Source organism: Dasypus novemcinctus, chromosome 12, assembly GCF_030445035.2.
Source record: "Dasypus novemcinctus isolate mDasNov1 chromosome 12, mDasNov1.1.hap2, whole genome shotgun sequence".
In the NCBI taxonomy this organism is placed as follows: Eukaryota; Metazoa; Chordata; class Mammalia; order Cingulata; family Dasypodidae; genus Dasypus; species Dasypus novemcinctus.
This window is the reverse complement of record NC_080684.1, coordinates 8,158,062-8,171,187: the sequence shown is the minus strand read 5'-3', so window position 1 is coordinate 8,171,187 and position 13,126 is coordinate 8,158,062.

The window sequence follows — 13,126 nt, the reverse complement described above, 5'->3', positions numbered from 1 at the left end:
CTTCACTGCCCCACATAATTTGGAGGTGCAGCCCTGTCTCAGCATCCTGAGAATTTCAATTTTCAGAGCTTAACTGGCCCACAAGCATCCTTATAGGTGACCTAGGTCTTGGGGATATCTGATTCCAGATATCAGATCAATGAGCCCAAGCCGAATTGGTGGGAGACTGAGCAGTGGCCCAAATCAAAGCACCTGAGACATCTGTCCCAGGGGATATGTGGCTGCTCTCTGAATGGACGGGCCCAAGGAATGGGGGCCCTTTCCTGCTCTGTTTCCTGCTCTGGTTCCCGGCACCCCTACATTCCAGGGTCCAAGACCGAGTGACCCAAACAGAAGCTCCTGAGTTAAATCTCAGGAAACATTTGGCTGCTCTCTGACTCCCACCACCCCAGGGAATCACAGAGCCCCTGCCACCGGGCAGGCCCAGGGCCTCCTGACTTGGGAGACAGGCTGAATACGTTCCAACCCAAAGCTGCCAAGCCAAATAGTGCTTCTTCCTCCTAGCCTTCCAGAAGCCTTAGACACAGTCTTAGTCTATGACTTTACTGTCTGATAGTTTCCCAGTTAGACGAGCCATCAAAAGGCCATTGAGTGATTAATGATCAATTGCTCTACCTAATAGGCTTTGGGGTCCATGAGGCAATAACTTCTTTATTAGATAAGGGCACTTTTCATTTTTCCAGTGTTAAAACAGACCAAAGCCTTCCAAAACAAACGTGCAAAGAGAAATTCAACTCCCTTCCCATCGTCCCGGAGCTGCTGAGGCTGCTGGGAGCAGGCCTTCTACAATGGCAGCTATGTCTGGAAGGCTAGGGTCCAAAGCCACTTTTGCTGGCTGTGAGTGGAGACGCCAGAACCAGAGGGAGTACACAGCCCTTCTTAAAATTGGAGGTGTTTATGCCCAAGATGAAACTGAATTCTATCTGGGCAAGGGATGTGTTTATGTGTACAAAGCAAAGAACAACACAGTGACTCCTGGCGGTAAACCTAACAAAACCAGAGGAATCCGGGGAAAGGTAACTCGTGCCCATAGAAATAGCGGCATGGGGGAAACGGACTTGGCCTAGTGGTTAGGGTGTCCGTCTACCACATGGGAGGTCTGCGGGTCAAACCCCGGGCCTCCTTGACCCGTGTGGAGCTGGCCCATTCACAGTGCTGATGCGCGCAAGGAGTGCCTTGCCACACAGGGGTGTCCCCACGTAGGGGAGCCCCATGAGCAAGGAGTGCACCCCGTAAGGAGAGCCGCCCAGCGTGAAAGAAAGTGCAGCCTGCCCAGGAATGGCGCCGCCCACACTTCCTGTGCCGCTGACGACAACAGAAGCGGACAAAGAAATAAGACGCAGCAAACAGACACCAAGAACAGACAACCAGGGGAGGGGGGGAAATTAAATAAATAAATAAATCTTTTTAAAAAAAAAAAAAGCATTAAAAGAGTGCTTGGCACATAAGTGGCAGTAAAAAATACTAACTTTTATTATTGCTACGATGGTTAACTTTGTAGGCTTTGGAGTCAAACAGACACGTCCTAATCCCAGTCCCAACTCTTACCAACTGTTTTGTTTAATCTCAGGCAATTTATTTAAATTTTCTTTAAATCCTTCCTCTTCAACATTTGTGTAATGAGTGCTCAAATTCAATGCACTAATGCAGATATGACACAAGATAGACACTCAACAAATGACATTTATTTTATTATAATAATGCTCTGGTTTCTCTTCAGATTGAATAATTCTTCTTTTACATTATAATAATAATATTACTATTATCATCTGGATTTTATGATTCCAAGAAAAAGTTATGAATGTTATTATTTTAAATTTCAATTTACAGTGTTTCTTTTAAAATGGCTATATTTAGTACCTGAAACTAACTTTAAGAATGTAAAACTTCCTGCAGAAAGAATTTGCTGAGAGTGGCATTGGTCATTAGCAGAGCTGGGGAACCCTTTGATTATCACAGGTTAGAACCAGAGCCCAAGCGCAGCTTGCCAGGGTCATGACTGATGGCCTTTATTCTCTCCACATCATCTGCATCCTATTGCCAGCAGACTCTTGGAAATATTTCTAAGAATCTCTGTGGTATTTATGACATTTTAATATCTTTGGAAGAAAAGTTACATGTGCAGTATGAACATTACAACATTTTTAAATGGGTCTTTACAAACTCATCAGCACATAAATAAAAGTAAATTTCCCCTTCTGATTCTCAATTACTGTTCAGTTTAAAATTTGCAGCTTTGTTGTCAGAGAAATATTCACACATAATGGCTGTAGATTTCTTTCCACTTTGATTCCATTTGGGTTTACATAATGGTTTATATTTGAGACTATACAATTTTCTAAATTTTTAGTTATCTTATGTTTACATTTATATTTTAGCCTATGTAAACCCAAATGGAACCATGTTTGAAAGCTATGTTTCTATATCTGTACATCGACTGCAACAAATATAATATGAACATGTAAAAAGATCATTGCTGGGGAAGGGACAAAGTGTTTGATGTTGGATATGTGAGAGCACCATATACTGTATATGTGAATTACTATGATCTAAAACTTTTGTGAAGACAAACTTAATAATTAGAAAAAAAAAAAAAGAAAGGATGTAGATACTGAAGAAGAAATGAAAGAAATTGCCTTGCCACTGTACATACAGGGCAACACCTATTGCAACCATGAAAGGCAAAATGTCAAAAACAAAGCTTTTTCATTTTTTCATTTTTTGATACCCCAATTTATTTTTACTTTAGTTAATTTCTCTAAATTAGCATGTATTCGATATCTAACCTCAAAACCCATCACTGTATTCATTTTATTATTAATGGAACTTGGCAATATATTAGGCTTCATTTTTTAAGAAGTTTTGTACCACAGAGAGGTTCAGCTATGGCAGGGGAGGAACACAGGTGTGGGGCACATGCTTGGGAGGGAGTTATACAGGGTACATAAAAATGTTTGAATATTTTCATAGTAGTTACAGTTAAAAATGACAACTGAGGGAGTGCTGAGTTCCTAGCCAGGGGAGCTCTATCACATTCCCCAATGGAACAGCAACAATCCCTCCACTGCAAAGGCAAAAACCAATAAAGAAGGATGGTCCAACAATGAACCCTTGATACTGATGACTATGTTTATGAACCTATGCGCCTGAAATATGAACTAGGCCTAGAGCTGCAGGGTGCCTAAGAGTTATCTCCTGAGAACCTCCATGTTGCTCAAATGTGGCCACTCTCTAAGCCAAACTCAGCATGTAAATGCATTACCTTCCCCCCCGTGTGCTACATGACTCCCGGGGATGAGCCTCCCTGGTGCCAAAGGATTACTGCCAAGCACCAGCTGATGATGTAACTAGGAGAAAACCTTGAATAAAAGGGTCAACTCAGACCAGCAGAGTATCTCAGTCTACATGTAATATCAGGTGTTAGAAACTGCTTTTTGACCTTGAATAAAAGGTGGAAATGGAAAGGACAAATGAGTTTATATGGCTATGAGTCTCCAAAAAAGAGTAGGGAGATCATCAGAGGGGTCATGCTAATGCACGCCTCAGCAGGGTCCCAGAGACAGCCAAAATAGATACAACCCCAGGTACTGGTTCTCCTGAGGGCTACAGAGACCTACAAGTTCTATGGTCATGGCAGATGGCTCTGGAGTTCAGTGCCATGTCAGTTGGCCCTACTTTGGAGATTGTGTTCCTGAGTGTGATGGAGTTGGACTCAGAGGTGACCTTTCTACGCATGCCTCTTCTGTTACTTTTACTGGACCTGTGTTTGGCACTGGGGTTAGGGTATACTGAGACCTGAATCTCTGGACTGTCCATGTGACAGCTAGGCCCTGAGCCTCAGCAGACTTGTAACTCCTACACTCTGGTTTATTGGACTTACCCCAGCCAGCTAACAGGGAAGTGAAGAAGGTCAACCACCACACCAGGGAGCCAAGAGTGCCTACAGCTGCAAGCAGGAGAATTGTATCCATCATCCATGTGGAATCCAAGCTCCCTTTCGATATAGAGATGGAGTGGACATAACCATCCCAGGGTCCACAGGATGGAGGAATAGAGTATGGGTTAGAGTGGACTCACTGATATTCTACTATGGAACTATTGTGATTAGTAATGGAAGAAACTGTAGCATTGATGTGGAGAAAGTGGCCACGGTAGCTGCTAAGGGTAGTGAGAGGGAAGAAGAGACATGATGTGGAGGCATTTTCCAGACTTGGAGTTGTCCTGGGTGATACTGCAGGGACAGATGCTGGACATTGTATGTCCTGCCATGGCCCACTGGGTGGACTGGGGGAGAGCGTAAACTACAGTGTAAACCACTATCCATGTGGTACAGCAGTGCTCCAAGATGTCTTCACCAAATGCAATGAATGTCCCACGATGATGAAAGAAGTTGTTGATGTGGGAGGAGTGGGGTGAGGGGTGGGTAAATGGGACCTCTTATATTTTTTTAATGTAACATTTTAAAAAAATAGAGAAATAAAAAAGTACTTTGAATCAGTTTAAATAATAAAGTTTGGTGTCTATTTAGCATGATGCGTTTCCTATAGTAATTGCTTTTTAAAAATGTATGTAGAGAATAATTCAAAAAATCTTCAGAATAATTGGTCTTTGCAATTTAACAATATCAAAGATGAATTTTGGAAAGATATATGGAGAACACTTAAGTCATTATATCAGTCAAAATAAACTATAAGTCAGTTAAAATAAGCTATAATGTATATGGAAGCTATTAAATACCCTATACAACGTTTGTTCATATTAACTCCATATTAAAGAGAATTATGACTTCAATATTTGAACTTCAGTATCCTGAATCCTCATTTCATTGATTTTTTTTTCTTAGTGCAAGCTACTTAATTTTTAAACAAACATTATATCTAAAAGGCCTTCAGATTAGAAATATTCTGGATAAAATTAAAGGAGAAATTTTCTGGAAAAGTTTATCTAAACCATAAAAGAAAACTGCATTAAGAGATTGTCTGGGTTTACTAAAGGCAGAAAATGCAAAATACCCAAAATGGGCTGCCGTTTACAATGGGGATTTATTAGGTTACAAGCTCTCCAAGGCTGTGAAAATGACCAAATCAAGGTTCATCAGAGATGCGCTCTCACCAAAGGCCGGTAGTTGGTGAATCTGGGCTCCTGCCACATGGCAAGGCAAAATGGTACCTGGTCTCTGTCTTCTCCTCAGGCTCACATTCTCCCTGAGCTCAGCTGTCAGGCACATGGTACATCTCTCCCTTCTCTTCCGATGTTCACTGCTTCAGCAATGAGTTCCACTGATTCCAGCCTCCAGCCTCTCCCTCAGCCTCTCCAGGTTTTTCTGTCCTGGTCATGATCCTAGATTCCTTTCTCAAATGGCAGAGTAAAATGACGGCTCCTCCTCACCTCTCTCCTCCACTTATACAGGACTCCCACCCTAGGTCCCACAGTCTAATCAAAGGCCCTTAACTCAAGCAATCTAATCAAAAGTTCCCACAGATAGATATTTACATGAACAGGAATGGTTTAGTTTAAAAACATAATTTTCTGGGGTCCACAGAAGACTCAAACCAGCACAGAGATTAAAATTAAATGTTAAAAAAAAAAATTAAATGTTTTGGTGGCCCAATGCAACAGGTTCATTAAAAAAATATATTTTTAAATGCAATTAACCAACTATGTCTTGAAGTTCTAGGGTTTAAATCCTCTCAGATATTCTGTAATACATCAACTCTAAAGTCATAAGTGAGTATCAACAACCACTTGGAGTATGGACCCCATAAAGGAGAGAGGCCAAATTAATGAGTAAAACTCAGCCAGACCTAGTTGATGCTAGAAGCTACAAGACACAGCTAGGCCTTAGTGTTCTCCTGTTGAACCTAAAATTTCACAGACATTAAAAACAGATTAAGGTCATCTTGTTGACTGTGATGGATCAGGATAAAACCTGAGACCACTCATAATTACGTTAGAATACAGACAAAAGCATGACCAATGCCCAATCCTCAGAGATAACCAAACGCCCTCCTATCGGGCTAATATTACTGATTGCTGCTTCTTTACCAAATACATCTTTTAGCTGAGGTCTAATCTTTCCTCCTCCTAGATAAGATTTATTAGTAATCATAGGATTACTCCTATTTCCAAACAGTATCAATCCAAAGCAAATTCTCCCTTCCTTTGACCCTCTCCAAAATGACCTAATGCAAGCAAAAATCCTATAGAAAGTATCTCTAATATCCTCTTACTGACATACCCTGCAGTTTCCCAAGGTATGCATTCTAAAATTTTCAACAGCAGGTGTGTTCCTGGTAGCCTTTGGCTGGACATTGACAAAAGGAAGGTAGAATCCCTTCTCTTTCATTATCAATGTTTCCTCTTCACCACCTCTGTTCTCTCAGCATACAATTAAAAAATAATAATAACTAGGGGAGTGGATGTGGCTCAAGCAATTGAGCTCCCACCTACCACATGGGAGGTCCTAGATTCAGTTCTCACTGCCTGCTAAAGAAGAGGAGCAAGACAGCAAGCTGATGCGATGGGCTGGTGCTGTGAACTGAGGCAACATGATGACAACAAGAGATACAAGGAGGAAGACATAATGAGAGACAGCACACCAGGGAGCAGAAGTGGCTCAAGTGATTAGGCACCTCCCTCCCACAGGGGAGGTCCCGAGTTTGGTTCCCGGTGCCTCCTAAAAAAAGAAGATGAGCACAATCTTTAAATAATAATAACAACTAATGGATACTAAGCACTTTACATGTATCTATCCTTTCATCCTCACAAATGCCTTGTGAGGGAAGCACTGAAGAGCCCAGGGAGGTTAAGTAATTCCAGCTGATGAGCAGCTGTCTGGAGAGATAGCATGTGATCTTATCACTATATAAAACCACGTTTTATAGACAAAACAAAAATAAGCAGGACCCCATTTCCCCCTCTCCAGTTCCATCCTCCCTCTTTTTTTTGGTCACAGTTAAACTTCAGGTGTCCTCACTGCCTACCTTCCTCAAACCCCATTACCTGTGTCAACTCAGCTCTGCAGCCTCCACACCCAACATTCTCCCAAAACAGTTTCCACCAAGACCACCAGTGACCTCACGGAACCATAGAGAGACGAGCACTGGAATCTGACAGCCCTGGAACTCATTCAACTTCTCTCCTCTTCAGTTGTACCTTGTGTAATTCTTGAATCAAATGAGATGATATATAGAAAATCCCTAGCACATTGTTGGCACTAGCAATGATCATTTATTAATACTAAGCAATGAGCATCATTCAGTATTATTCATTATGCTTTCTTTCTTAAAACAGTCTGCAACTTTGACTTCTAGTTGTCTACTCTTTTTTAGCTTTGCTCCAATTTTCTAGAAGATTCTTGATCTATCTGATAAATTCATTCCCATTTGATTAAATCACAAATATTGATGTTGCCCAGGAGTTTATTCTTGGCACTTCCCTCCTTTCTTGAGCATTGATTCATGTCTGTGGCAGGGGTGGGGAGCTATAAGAGGAAATGAAGGGGCTTATCAGAATTAGTAGGGGAGCTTTTTCAAACTACATATCTTCTATGACTGACCCACTGGAGACTGATGTGTCCCTTTAGGGGCGCATTATGCCAGTATTTAAAATGTTTGTGATAACTAGTCTTTCTGGATACATGGCGCCATATTTTCTTGCTTCTGTGGCACACATAAAAGCACATTTAAAACCACTAGATAACAGTGTGCAGGGAACTCTCTATATTCCTTTCTTGGGTCATAAAAAAGGGACTCCCACAAATAGTTCTGCCCTCTCCTAAAATGCTAGGGAATTTCCTCCAACGCTTTCCCTTTGTGTGAAAAACCTGCAGTTCTTCTGGTTCTTATCCCTTGACAAGAAGGGAAAGTTCAAACTGTGAGGGAGGGAGGGGAGCTGGCAGCATTCACTAGTACAGTGTGCCATGAAAAAACCGATGACCCACATGTGGTAATTTGAGACTGTACCCTGGAAAACCACATCCTTAGAGCTATTCCACTCCTATGGGAGTGAACCTGTAGGTGTGACCACATATCACTTCAGTTAAGAGACTTTTGATTAGATCAATTCTGAAAGGCATGACCCAGGGTGGGTCTTAACCCTCTCACTGGCATTCTTTATAAATGGAATGAATACCGAGAGAAAAGACACAGGTGCTCAGAGAGAAACCTATGGAACCTGAGAGAGGAAGCCACAGAACCAGAAAGCTGAAAGCACGAGAGGCAGAGGAGAAGGGAGATGCTACAGTGTGCCTTCCCATTTGAAGAGCCAGGACCACCAGCAGCTGTTGAGAAGGGAGAGAGCACTGCCGATGCCTTGATCTGGATAGTTTCATAGCCTCAGAACTTTTAGCTTTTACCCTAATAAAAAAGCCACACCATTTCTGGCTAATAATGCTTTTGGCAGCTTTCAGCAAACTGAAGTCCCACAACTTTTCTCTTAATTCCTTCTGTGCTCGCTCTATTGCGACGGTTTGCTCGGTCGGTAGAGGTGGGGTCTGGCTGCGGACGAGGGGTCAGTCCAGCTCTGGACGAGGGGTCGGTCCCGCTTGGGACGAAGGGTCGGTCCCACTTGGGACGAGGGGTCGGTCCGGCAGCAGACGAGGGATCGGTCTCACAAGGGGTTGCGCGGTTCGGCTGACGGGGTCGCCCGGCGAAGCCGGCGACGAAGGGGTCGCCCGGAGAAGCAGGCGACGAACTGGGGACAAGGGAGGCCAGGCCCTTGTCGGGGGCTCTCAGGACTGGAGGGCGCACGGCAGAAGAACTACCGCGGAGACAAGGTAAACACGCAAGTCCAACTTTATTGAGGGAGAGGCAACAGTTTTATAGGGGCTGGGGAAGGCTGATTGGTCGAAGCCACGCCCTGTTCTGATTGGTTGCCGGTGAAAGGTCAGTGGGCGGTACTGGACGGGGGAGGGGTGGTGGTTAGGGATTGGCTGTCGCTGTTGCTGGGGGAAGGGGCAGGGTTTAGGGATTGGTGGCTGCTGTTGCTGGGGTGGAGGGCAGACTTGAGTTTCCCGCCCACGCCTGGCTGTTGCTGCTGTCGGGGGAAGGGAAAAGGGCGGGCTGGATTTTTCCGCCCACACCTGGCTGTTGCTGCTGTCGGGGGAGGGGAAAAGGGCAGACTGGATTTCTCCGCCCACGCCTGGCTGTTGCTGCTGTCAGGGGAGGGGAAAAGGGCAGACTGGAATTTTCTGCCCTGCGCCTGCGCAGGGAGAAGGAAGAAGAAAGGTGCCGCCCCACAAGGCATCGGGTGGCGCCATCTGGGAGGAGGGGCGGCCGCGGAAGCATGGCTGCCGAGAAGGGGAGACCCGAGGGCACTCTGCGCCCATGCCGAGCTTCCTTCAGGGGTGGCGGTGGGCCCGACCAACCACCCTATTATGGGGGCAGCGGAATTAGGCCTACCGCGGCCGCTCCCCTGCCAGGCCAGCAAACCACACTTCAGCCCGAGGGGTGACCGCATTTCCCCCTTCTTTTCAAATAAGGGCCAGGATGGCTGCAGCAACAAGTAGCCGAGGCCCAAGAGGCAGTAAGCAATGAGGGAAGCGGGGCTGAAGAGGGAGGTGAGTATGACGGGGATACAAATGTACAATTTGGGAGGCGGTATCTTGCCGTTGCAAGCAAGGGTGGCCAATGTCCAATTCTCGTTGATCTCGGTGGCTATAAGGTCCATCTGCTTGTTAAAAGTCCAGGGTGACAGCGCGTTACAGGTAGTTGATCTCTTCTTGGCGGTGAAGAGCGGTAGAGGCAGACTGTGTGATGGTCTGGAGGATCGCAGCGGTGAGGACAAGTCGCGTCAGGGCACCAGCGACGGTGGTGGCGGCAGCGTCGGGAGTGGTGGAGACATAGGCGAGGGCAACAAGAAGGCCAAAGTCTCCATGGGCGCGAGAGAGGCCGATGTTAACGGGGCGGGCCGACATGGCGCGGCCCAATCTGCAACGCAATGGGGGTTCAAGCAAAAAGGGAGGGGGGCAGGGGACGAGAAAGGACGCTTTGGATGGCTGAGAAGAGGAGTGAGGTCGAGACAGGAGGAAGCTCTGCAGAAGTATGGGGAGGCAAGAGCAGAAGCGTTATTGGATGCTAGAAAGCAGGCCGCGGGCCGGGGAAAGCGGGTTGCGGGCCGTTTAGCAGGGCTGGAGCTGCTTGAGAGCGATGGCGGCATGGGGGGCCGTGGTTACAATCTTCTGGGGTGGTAGCGGCTAGACAGATGGCGGAAAATATTATCAAGAAAGCAAAGGTTATGAGGAAGAAATAAAGTATTAAAGGCTGTGGGGGAAGTGAGAAGATCATTTAGAGGATAGGGTTGAAAATGGTATGTTTAAGACAGAAGCTTTGTGGTTTGTAGGAGACTGCTTTATAAACGAAGGAGAATGAGGGCAGTAAATATAGTAACGATAGATAGGAAGATGACAGTGAGGAGGAGTCTTTGTTTAAGGTTCCAATCGTCCGGCGCAACAGTGGCTAGGCCGATAGCGAGGGGTGTTGCTAAATAGACAATGGCTGCAAAGACAAAATCATCTTCTGTTTCCTTAAGAATAACTTTTCTTTAAATACTTAGTAGCATGCAATATTAGAAACCGTTTCCTAAAAGCAAGTTGGCAGGGGAGCTTGGTTGCTGTTAATCTTTCCTGTTATAAAATTACCTTTTATTATTATTATCATCAATTTAGTTTTATATATATATATTTAAGAATGACCTTTTGGAATTAGCCATTTAATACCTTAATGTAAACTATTGAAGATAAATTTTATCCTTACAGAACACATTCCCTTACGTAAAGTTATCACAATACCTTTTACACTTGCCGCATGCAAATTAAATTTCAAGAGTTTATGAAAAATTAGCCACCTTACTTTAGGACAAAATACGTCTTTTTGCAAAACTTATTACATTTCCGTTAGCATTTTTACAAACTTTTAACCTTTTTAATATTCATATAAGTTTTACATTCTTTATATTATCCTGTGAAGAAAAATAAGTTATTCATTTTAATCTAGGCAAGAACAACTTTTTATGAAGACGTACAGTTAATTTTGTTAATTAAGACTTACAATTTTTTTTAATTGTAGATATCTTATTAACATTTAAACTTATGTATTAATATAATAAACTTAAGTATTAATATAAGCGCTTATTTAATTTTTGGCCATTTGAATAGAGCTCTTTTAAAGATTTCTAGTAATTTATATTTACCATCCGGAGGTATCACAATATACGTTGACATTGAACGAACAGACAAACACAGAACAATTACAACACATTAACAGAAATATATAATTTATTTACAGTTGACTCATAATTCTTACTTTCTTGGTATAGCTGCTTTTAAATCTTTTTTTATATAGCATATCATAGATTATACCCTTCAAGATTTCTTGTGGACTTCATGTTGCCTGTAATAAGCCAGGAGGGAATCTTTTACCTTCCTGCTCCACAGCAAAAGTGACCCTATCTATAAGGCGAGTGTAGGTGTCCGGGTCCCAGAGCCGACACGTGGTAAGCCACGGATTAAAGGGGAGAAAAAGGTCCCAATATACTTGAAGCTGTTTGAAAGAGATCTTACACCGGTGAGTGTCTAGGAGACCGGTGAGGGCCCGAACTTGTGGGGCTTGCTTAGCAGATAGGATGTTACCCATTGCTAATGGCCTTTTGGAGCCGATAAGAAAAGGGGCCCTTACCTTGAGAGCACGGCGATGGGAGCCGAGGTGCGCGGTGAGACGAGGGGTCGGAGCCGGTGGGGCTCCGATGGTGGTCGCGGGCCAAGAGAAGGCCCTGACGAGGGGAGGGCGGGACGACGAGCAGTGGAGCAAGGCAAAGGGGAGCAAGCGCGGAGGGGAGGAGGCAGAGGTGAAGGCAGGGGTGGAGGTGCTCAGGCACGCGCTCCTGAGAGTTTTATTGGCGCCTCTTAATCATAGCGGGTCGGTATAAGCCCCCGACATGGAAGGAGAAAGCCATCCAGCGATTCTCCCAGACCGCCGTGGATCATATGAGGTCACCAAGGTTCAGGAGCAGCAATGCAGAGCGAAAAGATAGGGGTGAGAAGAGAGGAGAGCGTAGGGCTATGGTAGGGTTACTTCAGACGTGCAAGCGCGTGCTCCCGAGAAATCCAAGGCTCTTCTTAATCATAGCGGGTCGGTATAAGCCCCCGACATGGAAGGAGAAAGCCATCCAGCGATTCTCCCAGACCGCCGTGGATCGTATGAGGTAGCCAAGGCTCAGGTAGCAGCAATGTTGCACGAGAGAAGTCCCAAGGTGAGAAGAGAGGAGGGGGTAGGGCTGTGGTAGGATTACTTCAGACGTGCAAGCACGCGCTCCCGAGAAATCCAAGGCTCCTCTTAATCATAGCGGGTCGGTATAAGCCCCCGACATGGAAGGAGAAAGCCATCCAGCGATTCTCCCAGACCGCCGTGGATCGTATGAGGTAGCCAAGGCTCAGGTAGCAGCAATGTTGCATGAGAGAAGTCCCAAGGTGAGAAGAGAGGATGGGGGGACCGCCAGGTTATGGAGTGAGGCTGTGGTGGAGTTGCCTTGCCCCACGTTGAACTGTGGTGGGGTTGCTTTGCCCCACGTTGTGCTGTGGTGGGGTTGCTTAGCCCCACGTTGGGCACCAGCTGCGACGGTTTGCTCGGTCGGTAGAGGTGGGGTCTGGCTGCGGACGAGGGGTCAGTCCAGCTCTGGACGAGGGGTCGGTCCCGCTTGGGACGAAGGGTCGGTCCCACTTGGGACGAGGGGTCGGTCCGGCAGCAGACGAGGGATCGGTCTCACAAGGGGTTGCGCGGTTCGGCTGACGGGGTCGCCCGGCGAAGCCGGCGACGAAGGGGTCGCCCGGAGAAGCAGGCGACGAACTGGGGACAAGGGAGGCCAGGCCCTTGTCGGGGGCTCTCAGGACTGGAGGGCGCACGGCAGAAGAACTACCGCGGAGACAAGGTAAACACGCAAGTCCAACTTTATTGAGGGAGAGGCAACAGTTTTATAGGGGCTGGGGAAGGCTGATTGGTCGAAGCCACGCCCTGTTCTGATTGGTTGCCGGTGAAAGGTCAGTGGGCGGTACTGGACGGGGGAGGGGTGGTGGTTAGGGATTGGCTGTCGCTGTTGCTGGGGGAAGGGGCAGGGTTTAGGGATTGGTGGC